The sequence below is a fragment of the Cheilinus undulatus genome, linkage group 7, assembly GCF_018320785.1.
Source record: "Cheilinus undulatus linkage group 7, ASM1832078v1, whole genome shotgun sequence".
NCBI classification, from domain to species: domain Eukaryota; kingdom Metazoa; phylum Chordata; class Actinopteri; order Labriformes; family Labridae; genus Cheilinus; species Cheilinus undulatus.
The window spans coordinates 12084336-12100479 of record NC_054871.1 but is presented as its reverse complement, the minus strand read 5'-3'; the positions used below and the strand labels follow the sequence as shown (position 1 = coordinate 12100479).

The window sequence follows — 16144 nt, the reverse complement described above, 5'->3', positions numbered from 1 at the left end:
GCATCTTTCTAATGAAATAGATGCAGTTTTTAAAGCTTTGGTACTTCATGATGCTATTTAATAGAGGTGAGGAAAAAAATCTATTCACATTAGAATCCCAAATGTTAATTATTCTGATTCTGAATCAATTAAAAATATGCAAAAACAATATTTCTAACATTACATCCTTAACACATTTCCAACAGATGCTAGTTTTAACACAGTAAACCAGGATTTTTTTTCCCCATTTTGCAATCACTTCCCTGGTACACAGCTGTTGCAGGAGGTGCTGTGATTTCTACAGTCCCCAGGTAAGAGGAAGCATAATCTAAGTTACTGAATATGCTAAAGACAGGCGTGCACTATGCAATTTCAAGCCAACTCTGTAACAGTCATTGTAGAATGCCAGCTCACACTGTGCAAATGAATCATTTACAAGGACCACTGCACATGATTTATGTGCTCATATTGTAGAGTGTGATGGTCGTGCACAACCTGTGTGCAATCAAAGTTGGGATGGACTGTAAAAAATGTCAGTGGAGTTTCCTTAGAAATGTCTCACACGTGGAGGTTGAAGTCAGATCTAATGTCTTGCTTTCATGCTTCAACTAGCTGCAAACAGCAACAAAACCCCTCTTACCATCTCTTTATCTCACACACATATACAGCATTGCCAGGAAACACAACCAGCAGCTAAATAATGACAAATATTACATGTCAGCTTGGGGTCTGTGCATAAGCTTTGTTTATTTCCCTTATAATGATCACATCAGAAAGGCATTCCTGCTGTTATTCAGGTGATTTCAGACACTGTCATCTAAAGATTACCCAAAATCTGCATCTGAATCAGCAGAAAATCGTGCAGTCTACACTGGTTAGAGGAAAAATGAAAGCAGGGTACTTTAGAAACAATCAAAAGCATGAGCTCACATCAGAAGCCACCACAAGGGGTACATTTTTCCACTGGCAAGTGTCTGATAAATATCAACCCCTTAAAGCCAGTTGTATCATATTTGATAGATAGTTTTATGATACCTCTATCTAATCAATAAATTACTAAAAAAACTTCTGAATACAATTAGATAAATGATAAAAATGCCCTCAAGTGGATTATCAGTTATGAAAAACACCTAATGTATCAAATGAGACACAAAAAATATATATGTTAAATTTTATGGAAATTTAGGGTTTTTGGATTTTAAGTAGACAGTGAAATAAATAAAATTTCAGTTCCAAAAAAATGAGAATTTTCTGGCTATAGTTTGAATTTTTAAGCCTTTAATGGGTTAATTATCTGGCTTAAGTCTGCAATTTTTTCATACTGAATTATTTTGCAGTTTTAGCACAAAGTTAGCTTTGTTTAAGATTTTCTTTTGTGTATTTTCATTGTTGGTTTTAGCATATTAAATACTACAAATAAAGGCTAAAAGCTGCATTATCTTAAATGCTTTTAAAGCTTTTCAAAGTCAAATAACAATTTGCAGTTCCTTAGTGCACAGCAGACTGGAGCACACAGCAAAATAGCGAATGTGTTGTGAATCAGGAATGGGTTTGAATCAAAACGGATCCTGAACTGAATTGTGGCCCCCAGATTCGGAATTAGAATCAAAATCAGAATTGTATGGAATCCGATCCCATCATATCATGGGATACTGAAAGATTCACACCTTTATTATACATCGTTAAAATGACAGAGACTGCATCTTTTTAAGACAAGCGGCATTAAAAAGTATCAGAGCATAACATGTCCTGACAACCTTACTCCTATTACCAGAAGTATCTTTTAGAAGTCCAGTAAAAGCAAACTGGAAAGTGAAGAGAAGAGCCTAAGGCAAAGAGTGCAGGAGCCATAATTTACCGTCCCTTGGAAACACCTTCATGGTACATCATCAAGTGATTAGGTTTACATGAAACCCAGTAATCCAGCAGCAGAGATACATTCAGCAGGCACCACTTCACAAACACCTGGACACTATATAATTCACCAACACAGTATATAAGTAAAGCTAGACAGCCATTTAGATAATAAGGAGTTTTAAGGAAAAAGGTGCTGATGTGGCGTACTTATCAAAAATTCAGTCCCTCCCTAAAAGTTTCCAAGAGGCCCTTTTTGCTCTGAGTGGGTTTCATTGAATCAAACAGCAGGGACATTTTAGAGGAATGTCTTTAGCAGCAGCTCCAGGAAAAACATTTGTCCGAAAGTGAGGAAATATCCATCTGAAGACACGACTGCTTCAGGGCTGAGCTACAGTTACTCTGTCATTATTTAAGTTGAAAGATATCCATTGGACTGTAGGCAGTTCATGCCTACTAGAACAGGGGTTCTCAAACTTTTCAGGGCTAGGGACCCCTTACGGGCCAGAAAATTTTCCAAGGACCCCCACATAACCCTCACGCCGATTAAATGTTTTACATGTTAACTGCCATTTGTACTTCTAGATGCTGTGTTTTAAGCTCTTCAACCTCAATCAAGCTCTTGTCCAATTGAGTGTGGCTTCTTACTTCTTATGATCCTTTGAGCAGCCAAATAAGAAGCCCTCTGTGCTTTTTCCGAGGTTGTGGTCAGGTTCACCATCTGTGTTTTCTGGTTGATATATTCCTCACCCTTTTGCTGGAAAAAAACCTTTTGTTGTCCTTAAACTTTTCATGCTTTTGTTATCAGTTGATGCTTTAGCTTGGTGGGCTTCATGGCTTCACATAAAGACTCACAACACATTTTGGTCTTCTGCTGTTCTCAATCAAACCAAACTCAAGATAGCAGTCATCATATTTTCTCAGTTTAGCTGGTTTTGGCCTAGCATCACTTGATGAAGTGGACACATTCAAGTATTTAACCATTGTTTTTAGCGGGACCTGCACACCAAACGTATCCTGAGCAAAGGGACTGATGTGTGATGAGGGATAGATTTACTTGATATGTCACAATCATATCTGAGTTTTTATTGGCCCAAAGCTGACTGATGTGGGAGTCATTGGTTTAGTATGATTGTTTTATGATGCTGTTGTCCCTTTATGTGTTTATTTGCTTTTAAATGACATGGCATTACTTAAATAATTCATTTTAAATTATTTCACGGACCCCGCAAGCTTTGGCTCGCGGACCCCAGTTTGAGAACCCCTGTAAGAGAAAACTACAATGTGAAATTTTTGTGTCTTGGGTATTACTCAGAAGTGACCACCATTGTTTAAACAACAGGATGATGAAGGCTGTGGCTGTAACTCTAATCTATCCCAACCTAAAGCATTTCCATGGCTTGAATCTGAATCAGTTCTTCAAAAAGCCTATAACTGAAAGATTTGCTAGAAATTAACAATTCAATATCAAAGTCTCACTATGTTTCCACTCTGCATAGCCTGACCTAATTCAGCCTACAATGCTAGGCCAAACATCACACAAGTGATGGACAATTGATACAGAATCCTTCTGGAACTATGAGTGTACTGCATCACTTTCTGTTTTATCATCAGTTTTTGGTCTTGGTGCCATTCCTTAGAGCTAGAGCTACATTTTTTTCTTTACTTTCTGCCATTACAGTTTTTTGAATACTGTGCATTTAGACATACGCATGTTATCATCAAAAACCACAGTCTTAAGCGCCTGTAAAATTGTTTTTCTATTCACTAAAGCTTTTCTATCAAGAGCTTTTTCTTCTGCCTCCCTCTGCCAAATGTTTGGTTTCTCCTCATTCATCTTTACCAATAATGGCACATAAACCAATAGGATTTATTTCTACCTTTTGAGGAAAGGGTTTTTAGATTGGAGAATCATCACACACCACCAATTCAAAGCCTTTGTTTGCAGCCGTAGTTTTTAAATGGCCTGTTTATGTCACATTAAATGTAAATCTAACTTGTAAACAACTGAAGCTGGTGGCTCATTTTTCTTTAAATACAGTTCCAAATATTGGTTACTGGTTTCATTCAGTTCTTATAGTTGGCATCAGTACTTCTAGTGCCGTGCATACAAAAATGACTCAAACAGCAACGTCAATTCTACCTCTTTTGAGTAATTTTGCTTTTCTTGCAGTGAAAGGAGGCTGGAGTTGGTGCAGAACCAGGCAGGGTTTGTGTGGGATATGTTAAATTATGGGAATCATCCTTTTTGCCAAACTAGAAGCAGGATCCTGTCCAAAACAGAAAAATATCTTTTGGTTACATTCGGCTTCTTTTAACAAGAGTTCCTCTGTAGTTATCCTCGTCTTCCTGCACTTCAGAGGGAAAATCCTTCCTTGTGGATCCCGATAGATTTAGCCAGTATGATTTTTCTCTCTGTGGGCCCTCTGAGGACACATTTAGACCTGGTCTAGACAGTAAACAAGAAACCAAGTCTAAAAGCGGATGAGCTATTCAGGCTTTAATACATTCATGGTGTAAAGTTTATTTTTGACAGATGCGTCTCCTGTTTCATTAGCTAATTATTTTCACTGAATAAATCTCCAAAAACAAAAGGCCGATTCTGTAAAAGAGAGAGAAAAACAGAGAGATACAGAGTAGAGAGAAGAGAGAGAGAGAGAGACCCTGACCCTGCCAACATCACCAGCTCTATTTTCAGAGGGGACCTGCTGTGCTATTCTGGGGCAAGAGCCTGCCAGTGAAAAGAGGGAGGCAGAGGAGGCGCAACAGGATGGAGAGAAGGGTAAGATGGGGGGCAGGAGCAGGGCAGGGTGTAGCCGGCAGATGGGGGACAAAGGCGCCCCTTGTCCAGGCACTCAGAGGTCTGGCTGGTCGACTGGAAGGCTGGCAAGCCGGCTGGTGAATGTACAAATGAACACGGCTGTTCTCTCACATTCCTCACCAAACCATGTTTAGCCCCCTTTTCCCGCTGGCTGAGTAGCCTTCCCTGTCACGGCTTCCTGCCAATAATAGACACAGAGGCGCTGTGAGAGGGAGAACATGGGTGGAGGGCAGCAGAGGCGCAAACTACCCAAACAACATCTGGGGAGGGGTCGGGTACACAGAGAGAGCCCTGGTCAGGCCTGAAACAAGGTTTTCAGGAGTGACATGCTTTGAACACGATTCACATCCAAACTCCTTTTAGAGATCTTATATAATCATATTTCTATTTCATTAAATTACAGACATGAGAATGAAGTAAAGATGTAAACACAACACAATCAGTATCAGTTTAAAGACTGTTAAATGCCTAAAACTTTCAAAATACATATTAGCAGTGGATAACACCACCTGTGAGGACAATATTACCATCTATCAACTTTTATTTAAACTTTATCAGTTTATATTACACTAAAGCCATGTTTCCTTTATTTATCATGGTCAAATAGGTTGAAGCTGTTTGAAATGTATGTCTCCTGAATATCAATACTACTACTAACAAAAAAAAATCTAAATCTAAATAAATGGAGTTATATTAAAACTCAAATAAATTATAACCTAGAAAAGTGATTCCCAACTTACTTGTATCATAAAAAGTGGTGAGTATGATCCCTACACTAAACAAAAAGTGATTTTTCTCCACAGGTTAACAGATTTACATGGCGCTGAGACGATCAATATCCCTATTTGCTCAGTCCTGTAGACTTTCTAGTGTCTAGCGTCATGTGGCAAGATGAAGGGAGACGAGAGTCTAGTCTTGTACTGAGGTAGCTGAGCACCCTTAACATATAAAAATAAACATCATTTTGTCACAAACATGCTTATTATTGAAACACTGCACTGATAGACTAACAACCAAATAAATCTTAAGGGGTGATGATGTGCCGTTCATGAACAAGCCTGTTCTAAGCCACGGTAGCTAGCTCCCATTTAAGTGCCAGTGTCCTTTCCTCCATCCTTTGTGGTTATTTAATCCACATTTAAAAAGCCAAACTGGTACCAAACGAAGAGGTGAAGAGCCAAACAATCAGCTCTACTGAGCTTAAGCAAATGATTGGATCTCTTAGTAAGGCTGGAAGGTCATTAGCAAAGAAACAGAAGGAAGATAAGAGTTTAGTGTGCTAAACCATGACAAAACTGTACTGAACCATACCGGACTGCTTTGTGGAAGAATACCATACACGAGCCTTGTGTGATACCACTTGCCCAGGCTTTAGATGGAGGCTTTTTGAATTTCCACCTGCTGCAGTTTCTCCATGAGTGTTTTTTTTTATCAAAAGAAAAATTCCATAACTGTTTCATGACTTTCAGGACACTAAAGTAGCCTATGAATTAAAAAAGCTTTTAATTTTGCACTTTGAAAGCCTGGCAAGGTTGTAAACAGTTCCAAAAATATTTTTCTGGTGGCATTTCTCTATGTGAAGATAACTTCTTGCCCCCCATCAGGAGTTTTCCACTGCTGTGTGACGCCATCTATAAAGAACCTATATGCAAGGATGAACTGGCACAGCCTCATACAACTTTATCTCCATTTTTAAAGATCACAGTATTCTCAAACCACACCATTCCTACACTGTGCTTGTTTACATCAGGGTAGCAGAGCATTACAGCAGCATAAAAGTCACTGTTCACTGGAGCTATGATGGCAACTAAAGGCAGGCAGCTTAAAAGTTTAATCAGAAAATCTGACATGGGTTCCTATCAAACACTGTAGTTGAAACTATTTAAATATGCAGCAATTACAAAAATGTTATCGATTTAAAGATTTCAGTCACACTCCTGAAGCATGCTACTAGTGATACTAATTCAAATATAGCTGTAGGACAAAAGAAAGACTACACTTCCCATTTATGAAATTATACTTGACAGTGAAGCTTTCTGAATGTGACAGCCAACTTCAACTCAAATTTTCTCATCTTAGACTCTCCAACATTCTCCTCTCACATGGCGAGACCTTTAAGCTTGAGTGCTATTGATCCATCTATTTGTTAATAAACATGAACTGGGTCGGCAGCCCGGCCAAAGTTAATGACTGTCGCTCCATACACATGCAGCTGTGTCCTCTGTAGTCTTTGGCCTTGTGGCAGCAGCCAGCAGAGAAACGTGACACCTCACTCGCTGAGGTTCAGGGGCGATGGTTTGACACCAAACCCTCCAGGGCCATGTTCCGGGGTCAAAGAGCAAAAGGTCTGCATTTCTCCGTGTGACACCTGAGCTGAGTAACTGTGTCCACCCCCAACACTTTTAACAGGCATGTCCACTCACCATATTACTGTGACACAAAGAGAGAGTGCATGTAAAAATGCATGCATAAAGAAAACAAACCGACATAGCCCCTCTGACCCCGCGGCCCTCCTCGGGCACCCGGTCACTGACACCTCTTAACAAAGCCCAGGAATTTATGACGAGGGCTTTTCACAACCCCGGCACCAGACAGGTGTGGGAGGAGGGACGGACTGATCATTATCAAACACGCCTGATATTCTTTTCTACACTCCTCCATCGAGCGTGAGCCAAAATGTCATTCTAGCAAATAGTGGGATAATGTGAAACGTCCTCCAGTGACACAACAATAGGCGCCGAGGCTGCTGGGTGAAAAAGAAGAGGCAGACACTGAGCATACTATGATAAGCCTTGGAGTGAGACAATAATCTGCTGTCCCTGATTACCCCTGTAAAACCACTCTCATTCACTTCACTGTCTTCATGAGCATGTCTGCCAAATGTGTGTGTTAAATGTAAAAACAGAAGGAGCGAGGGTGTCCTGACAAACAAGGAAAGTGTAAATAAAACCCGTGAATGGCATACTTGTCCTGTAGTTTCTTAGCTCAGCGGCCGGGGCCAAACTCTGCACTGCTTCCTCTCCTTTTTGGCTCCAAATCATTCAGAACTGGAAGGCCTTTCAGGGGCCGCGGGAGCCCCGGCCATTTCATTACAATGGTTACAAAACCCCTGCTAATATATCCAAGCATGCAGGGCCTTCTCACTAGCACAACATGGCCCCCTGCCAAAGCAGCCCTCATGTGGCCCAGCTCTCCGACCACTGCAGGCATTCCTGCTCCGCCGTGACTCAAACGACAGAGTGGACGCTAATTCTGGACAGCCACACAGGCTGTGCTGCACTGCTAATGTACAAATAACAAGGGAAAAGTAGCTACTGTATGTGAGGAGGGCTGGGGAAGTATCTAAATAAAAACTGTAGCTTTTTAAGAAGAACAAATAAAGTGAAGAGACAGTCTTAGTTTAATGGCCTTATAATGGAACAACGAAAACTGACTGCTTGCTTTAATATAAATTTTTAAATTGAGAATGGCACAAAGACAGAGGATGTAAATAAATTATTAAACCTTAAATATTGGCATTTACTTTAATCTTCTTTGACAGCAGATGCTGTTTGCAAGCTTGTGATTAAAAAGGAGCAGCAGCCCTATCATTAACAGGTAGTCAAGCCCCGAAACAAAGCCCACTTTTCTGTGAATATGATTACTAGTCAGACAAAAATAAACTTTAGGGACACTACGCTGAAGTGAAGACTTAAAGTAGATAAAATGAAGCTGGAGATAAGGTTATTTTCCCATCTAGTTCTACAGAGTCTGACTTACTTTTTTCATCCAATGCAGATGCATCTTATTCAGAGTTACAGAAACTGTTACACAAATCTGCACACAAATCACAGAAGGATTATATGTGTTGGTGCACATGGCAAGTATTGCTCATACGTGTTGAAGTACTTTGCATACCAGTATGTGAGCATACATAAGGCACTTTGCACTGCTTTGATTTTTGTAACCACAGGCTACAGCTTTCTAAATGTAGTCTATGATGTGACAGTCTCTTCCTAACATCTCTTTATAGGCCTGGCTTTCCTGTCACTTGGTATTTACAGACTGCCAGTGTAACACAGGATATATCCTGCATGGGGGCAGAATGACTGGAAGGCACTGGCAATAAGTAACACTGGTGCCAGCACGGCAAAACAGCACTTTGTGTGTCAGTATGCAGTATTGACATACCTCTCGCACAAGCAACATACCATGCAGCAATGTGAATCCACAAACTTAGCATCCATTTTCTACTATTCCGCTTGGAGTCGTGGGTGGATTGAGCCTGTCCCAGCTGTCACTGGCTTGCGCCCGGATAGCTCAGTGGTTTACATTGCCGACTTTGTGAAAGTAGATTGGTGGTTTAGATTCCAGTCAGGGCACAATGAGTGTCCAGTGTGGGCCCTTTGGGCAGGGTCCTTTACCCAGGAACACCAGTCCCAAATGTACATCACTTTGGATAAAAGTGGTTGATAAATGACAATGTAACACTGATGACCTGGGCTGGTCGAAAGTCAATAGCAAGGCCATTGGGACACCAATACTACGTCATTGGCATAATGACGGAGGAACTTTGTTTTGGGGCTGTTGTGGAACTGTAATCTGTAGGAGGCTTATGTTTCTCCCTTGTGCTAAGGGTATCTAATAAACATGATTGCTGAAACCGGTCACATTTAGAAAACTATGATATTTGGCCACTCCAATCCAAACCAATTCATGCTGATTTATTTTTCCAACACTAGTTTGGCCACGCCGGGCTATGCCGAGCCACGCCTAGCATGGTCCTGCGCTGGAGCAGGTCCCAAGCACTCTGCCCCACCTCCAAGTGCACCTTGATGATGTCACAGTGGTTCTTCATCATTAGGGGACGCTTCACAAATTTGTTCAAGAAGCAACGGCTGAACAAAACTTTGAAATACCAGCCCGATTACCAATAAAAGAAGAAGAAACTTTGCAGCAGAAACAAAAGCCAACTCTTGAAGAAAACAATTAGCATAGCTATTGTTCATCGACTCAAAATGCTGCGTCATCAGCTCTAGACGCGCCCACATATGGGTGGTGGAAAAGCAAATCCCCTGGGCCGCTGTGCCAAGTCAAACCAAGTAGAGCTCAGTGTAATAAAAAAAACGTCACTAGACTCATCCCAGTCATCATTTGCACATTAAAGTCATTCTTTGCTTTGCTTTAAAAGATAAACATTTAGGTATTTCACACATTACACTTGAAGTACATGGCTGCTCAGCTTAGTCCTAATTACACTTGCACACAATCCCTGCTATGGGTTGCACCAGCTACGTGTGAGTTCAAATGCAGTCTAGTTTGATATACATCAGTTTTTAGACACCTTGTCAGATAGAACCTGCAACATTAAGATTTTGCCTCAGGCTCATGGAAATGGTTTTGATTTTTTTAGCATTTCATTTGAGAATCTAAAGTTAGCTGCAGCCCAAAATAACAATGCTCCAGGGTTATAAGCATGCTTGAAAAATCTGTCACCAAGTCTCTGCTCAGGATCATACTCGCTCCACGCCAAAGTTCAGATACGGTGTGACCACCCATGCATGCATGACCAGTTAAGGACGGATTATGCATTAGTGTACACAGATAAAAGTCTTCACTCATCAAAACAGAGCAGGGCACTTTTCCACAGCTGCTGCTGTGATGAAATGAAAAACAGACCAGAAAAAGAAGCCATGAGAAAACTGTGTGACCTGAACTTCACATCTAGCACTAAGCTAAGGAATCTCTCTGGTTTTGAAGTGCTGCTGCAACAACATTGCTCCTCTGAGTTGTTGACTTCCTCCAGACCCGGCCATGCAATCGTCGGCAGGGATTAGATTCCGTGTTTCAACTCAGAGGCCCAGACTCTAGTGTAACTTTAGTAGCCGGAGCCAGCGCTCAAACGCAGCAGCCAGCGTGACCAAAACAGCCCCCAGAAATAGCTCTGATCCTGTCCTGAAGGCTGGCCAAGTCAGATTCCCCAAACAGGCGTTAAAAAGGAACAAGAGATTGGAAACGCAGCATGCTCACCACCCCCAAAGTCCATCAATCATTATTCTCCATACAAATAGAGCATTCAGATGGACAAAAAGTCAGTCAATAGGCAGCACACGAGGAGTCTGGAGTGTATCCGGTGAAGGAAAAAGAACCAGCCAGCCGGACAGAGGAGAGCTATAGTGACAGAGAGTCATCTACATCTGCACTGCTTCATTAAGTCAGCAGACGCTCTGATTGGGACTCAATCAAAGAAAGGCTTGTCCAATGTTTGGCCCTTCAGATAAAGTGGAGTCTCTATGGGCTTATAAATGTCAAGAATCTGATGAAGAAGACACAAAAGATGGGACTAAAATAGTGAGGTCAATGCAGAGACTGTGCTGCTTGTTTTCATTTGGCTAAAGATTCCTTACTGGACTCCTGAAAATGTCATTTTCAGACAACCTGACTCTGGAATCTTCTTGGTTTTTCTTCCATCCACCATAGTGGGAAGTTTTTGCTGTCAGACAGGTAGGGGAAGATGTGATGCAGAAAGGATGCACCAAGACGGTGGACAGGCATCAGAAACTGATATTACAAAGACAGTCTTTGCCTTATTACAGGTAATTGGACGTATTGACAGCATAAATCAAAGAGCAGAGAAGAATACGAGCAAGATTATGGTAGTGTACTGGTTGCAAGATAGAAATCTCACTCCACTAACTTCCTTGTGGGGAATTTTCCTGAATATTTCCAGCTGAGTTCTCAAATCTAGCACCTGTTCTTTTTTATTCCACAGCCAAAGAACTGACTGGGCCAGCAAACCAGTTCCAGCTTTATACCAACTTCTTGTTGATCTGGTTCCATATGTCAGGGGCTGTATGCTTACGTAGATGGCTGGGGGCAGGATTGGAATGTACAAATACCCTAGAGGAGCGCCACCGACAAACAAAACAGCTTCAAACTGCATAGCAAGACAACAATGCAAAGCAAACATGGATGCAAAAGCAAAGTCGCAGTGGTACAAGGAGGAGACGAGCTGTCTTCTGGCTGGGTTTCGGATAGCATACAAAGACACGTGGAGGAAGCTCTGAGCGCTAGTGTTGGGGGGAAACAGAGATGCACATTCATGTTTAAGTGATGTAATGATGTTGCTCTGTTGTCAGCTCCAGCCTGTGAAAAAGCAAATTGGTTCTCTGTCAGTCTTTACTTTAAACCAATTGCAAACCAGCTCCAGCTCTTGCCCAGCACCAGCCTGGGACTTGCTTGGTGGAGACGGGGTACCTGGAGTTTTACTAGCACACAGTCATGCCTTTGTACATAACATGCAACACACGTTGACTTTTGGGGAATTTTTTTTATACCATTGGGGGACTTGGATTAGGCATTTTCCTGCATTTTTTTTCCGTATAATCGGGAAATGTATTTGTCTTTTTTTTGGAATTTTATTTGACTTGTTTAGGTGAGAATTTGCTTTGAAATTTTTGGGTATTCTCAAGGATTTTGGGAAATTTGTCTTTGAATTTTGGAACTAAGAGGCAGGGTGTTTGGGAATCCTAGAATTTTATGGAAATTTGTAAGGATGATGGGAGAATTTTCCATCATTTCACAGTATTTTGGGCAATGCATCTGCATGTTGTGGGGAATTAGTTTTGAGATATTGGGGGAAAAATAGGATTTGATATGGAATTTTTGGGGGATTATTTCAAAATAAAAAAATTAGACTTCATGGTAAAGTTTCACTAAAATATTTAAAGAATGTATGACGACATTTTGTGGTACTTTTTATGTGAAAATAAGAATATGTTTAAGAACTTTGAACAGAAATTGTATGTCATTTTTTGTTAATTTTAGAGCATTTGGTTTGCTAGTGGACAGGATTTTTGGTAAAAATGAAATCCTATTCAAAGACGAGGCTGAGCTTTAAATGATAAGATCCTCCTTACTCATTAAGTGAAAGAAACTAAAAATGCATTACAAACAAAACCCCGGTCTTAGGAGGGTAATAAAAAGATGATGACATAGTTTCTTTTATTAGACACAATTTGCTTATTATAAAAATTCAAAATATGTCACTACGCAGCAGATTGCAAGACATTATAAATCACTGGATTACCATTTCATGACTTAATTATGTTGATAACAATGTTTAATGGGACCATAGATGATTCCCACTGAACGCCGGGTGGAGTTAGCAACCACAGCAGGTTGTTTTCACTCCAGTTCACCATCCTCCAACCCTCCCAGCCAGTGAGAGTGAAGGAGAGAAACGTCACTCTTCAGCCAACACAAGCTGAGTTAATAGCAAACACAAAAAGACTGATATTGACGCAAAACACCAAACCCCCACCTTTCCGTTGGCTCTAAACCTCTCCTTCTGACTTCAAACTCAAGTCTCCACTGCACCACAACAAACACAAACAACATGTAATGACTGTTTGCTCTGTGATGACACGTAGCCCAGCTCGTTTCTCTCTTCTTGTTGCAGTGAAGTGTGGGATGGCGTCGCCAAACCCGCAGGAATCAGCTGCAAAGTCAACAGGCAGCAGGGAGGTTGGCAGTTCCGGAGGTGAGGTGGGGGGATGCACCTCTAGTTCTGCTTCTAACTTTCACAGCACCCAGCTGGAGCACCAGTGAGCCCACACTGCCACAGAACCTGCCTCAAAGTGCTCCCATTAAACAGAATCTTATTACAGGATGTAAATGAGCTCTTTGAATGGAGACAAGTTGATGGAAAAATGAATCACTTCTGAAAAGGGCGAGAGAGAGCGCAGGGAAAATTAAAAAAGGCCTTATTGTTCACAAGAGCTGAACAAGCAACTCCAACCTCCAATTATGTCCTCTCAGTGCTAACTCAGCATGGAGGGCCCTCACGACACCAGCAAATTTCATCAGCACTGCAAGTAGATCCATCAAAAAGTGCGGGCAGGAATAGACTCAATTTAATTAGCTTTGTGCACTATGATTAGCACCTCTCCTCGGCTGGTGGACTGAGACTCATTCCAGACTGTTTTAATCCTAATCCCAGGGGGAAAGTCTCTCAAGACGGAGAGTTTTGCTGAACCACTCGTGATTTCACAGAGAGAGAGAGAGGAGTTTGTTTCCAGTGAAAGAGGATCAAGGAGTTTATCTACTGCCGATCAAACCTGTGTCCACGTCAAAGGCAGAGCTGAAGAGTTGAAAGTTTTAGCTCTGCAAGACGGTTTCTTCACTTTTAAGTACATTTTTCTTCCTGTTCTTGCAATATGCTCCAATGAATTGTGGTTTCAACTTTTCAACTGCAGCATAGTAGGATAAAAACCATTCCCAAGCTTTCATTCCAGCAGTAAAACCATGTCTGTGAACACTAAATCTTCAGTATTAGATTTCACTCTGCGTACACAAACAGCCAGGCCTCGCTTTGTGCTCCTATGTCTGTTGCGTGCCACAGAAAAGTGTTGTCAAAAGTTGTAATTATAGGCTCAGCTCGAGATGTGCCAATTGGTTGAAACTACCATGTTGCCACATCAGAGAGAACAAAAAGTCGGAAGTTAGAGAGAAGCAGACCGGGCTTATTAAGAGACAGGGAGCCGTGCGCTGGCTGTCATCATTATGTTGTCGCTGTAGACTCAACTTGTCAACAATTTCCAAGCACAAAAGTGAATAAAAAAAGACTTTATAGGGTACTAGACAGAGTACTTAACACCATTCTGCAGGCAATTATGGTTGATGCATCCTCACACATCAGAAGGGCTGTTTTAATGAGAGAGGTTTCAAGACAAGGGGACATTCATTCAACTAAAAAACATTAAAAGAAGCAGCACGAGTTCACAGATGTCTGTGTGAGCTGCAGCCAGAACTAAATAGATACTCTCTCCTCTGAGGAATGTTGGGCCTGAATTCCTCCTGGTTAATGTCTGTTTGAGTTTAACTAATGAGGGACACTGATTTGGAGTGATATGGTTGGACAGCAACAGCTCCTGTCTTCTCCAATCAAACAGCTCGAACCTGGCAAAGTATGTTTTCAGCTATACTAAAACTTAACTTATCTTAAACCTTGTTTGATAGAGGCTGATTGCATCAATGCAAGAGGCTTGGTTTGTGTTTAAATGAGCCGTAGAGAGGGCAAAAATGTTCAGTTACTATGTACTTTAAAATTTCATCATCATTATGAGGCTGGTCCCTTGCTTTTTTGTTGTTAGCAAATGTTTGTGGAGCTTCTATTTTGAAGGGCTGACTACTAATCTACAGAAAAGAGATACATACAGGAATGACAACAGTCAAGCATTTCTTTAGGCCAATGGTTCTCAAATGGTGTGGCAATGCACGCTGGTGTGCCTTAAGCCAAGTCTTGGTGTGCCGTAGCAGTTTGTACAACCATGGATAATTACTTCAACTATAAAATAACTCAAGGTGAGTCAGGACCACTTCTTCAAGAAACACACATGATTTGTGGTCATAAATAGTTTTTCTTTACTGACAGTTGTAAATTTGCACTTACTGCTGTTTTTCATATGTGACTGTTCTAGGAAGGAGGAGCTGGGGTGGAGGAGAGTTATAAAAAGTGGCTTGGAGAGGGAGCAGCAAAACATAGCCAGGTTAGAGCAGTTTAAATATGGCAGCATGAGTGTGATTAGCCAATAGTTTGCTTAAAAGCAAATCAGCTGGCTGTCAGCTGACAAGGGTTTGCATGGGATCAGCTGATCTCAGTTATATAGCTGTGCTCGAAAAAATGTCCTACATCTAATCTGGAATTAATTATGTATTCACCTTATTTCTAGCCCCCATGATACATTCTTACGGTCCTTTTTTGTTCCAACAGGACTTTGCAGAAAAAATGGCATGCCAATCCTGATTATAACTTATAGTGATTTGATTATTAAAATATGTAAATATCATCTATGACATCTTAAAAAGGATGATATTATAATTTCTCCACCTTCTACCAGAGAGGATAAAATAAAGAAATTACCTCAGATAACCTACACAAGTATATTTAACTAACTTTGTCAGTTTCCTATCAGTATTTGCATTGTAATTGAGATGACTGCATTTTGGTCATGGAGTTGGGACATGACGATACATCCTTCAGAGAAGATGTAGAGGTCAGTCAGAACTTTAACATTTCTCTATTTAGTTTTTGAGTTTGCTAAAATTCTTATTTCACCAGCGAGTCCCTCTTTAAATGTGTGAAATATATTTATATCCATGATTCAAGGTGTCAGGCCCTCAGTTCAGTAAATCTCAAACTCTGTTAAAACTAGATGATAAATACATTTTTAAAGATTCACATCCTGAAGTAATCAGACTGTGAACAGCATGCTTGAAACACTGCCGTTACACACAGATTTAACTTTGTCTTGTTCTTAGTACCACAAACTGAGCAACCAGTACTGCATGTTACAGAAAATATAATTTATAACTTTCAGCTTTTGATTACATTCAGCTGGATGTTTGCTTTAACAAAAATGATGCTGTAATTGATAAATTGAAGATTTATTCCTTTCAAAACAACTGTCATCAGCGCAAAGTCACTTTAGCCAGCCAATGGAAGAAACT

General features: G+C 40.8%; 1 protein-coding gene across 1 annotated transcript in view; it reads right to left on the bottom strand.

The window, feature by feature from the left end:
• The window catches only part of syde2 (synapse defective 1, Rho GTPase, homolog 2 (C. elegans)), an 80703-nt gene that overhangs the window by 43198 nt on the left and 21361 nt on the right, over positions 1-16144 (bottom strand). The gene's annotated exons all lie outside the window — the stretch shown is intronic.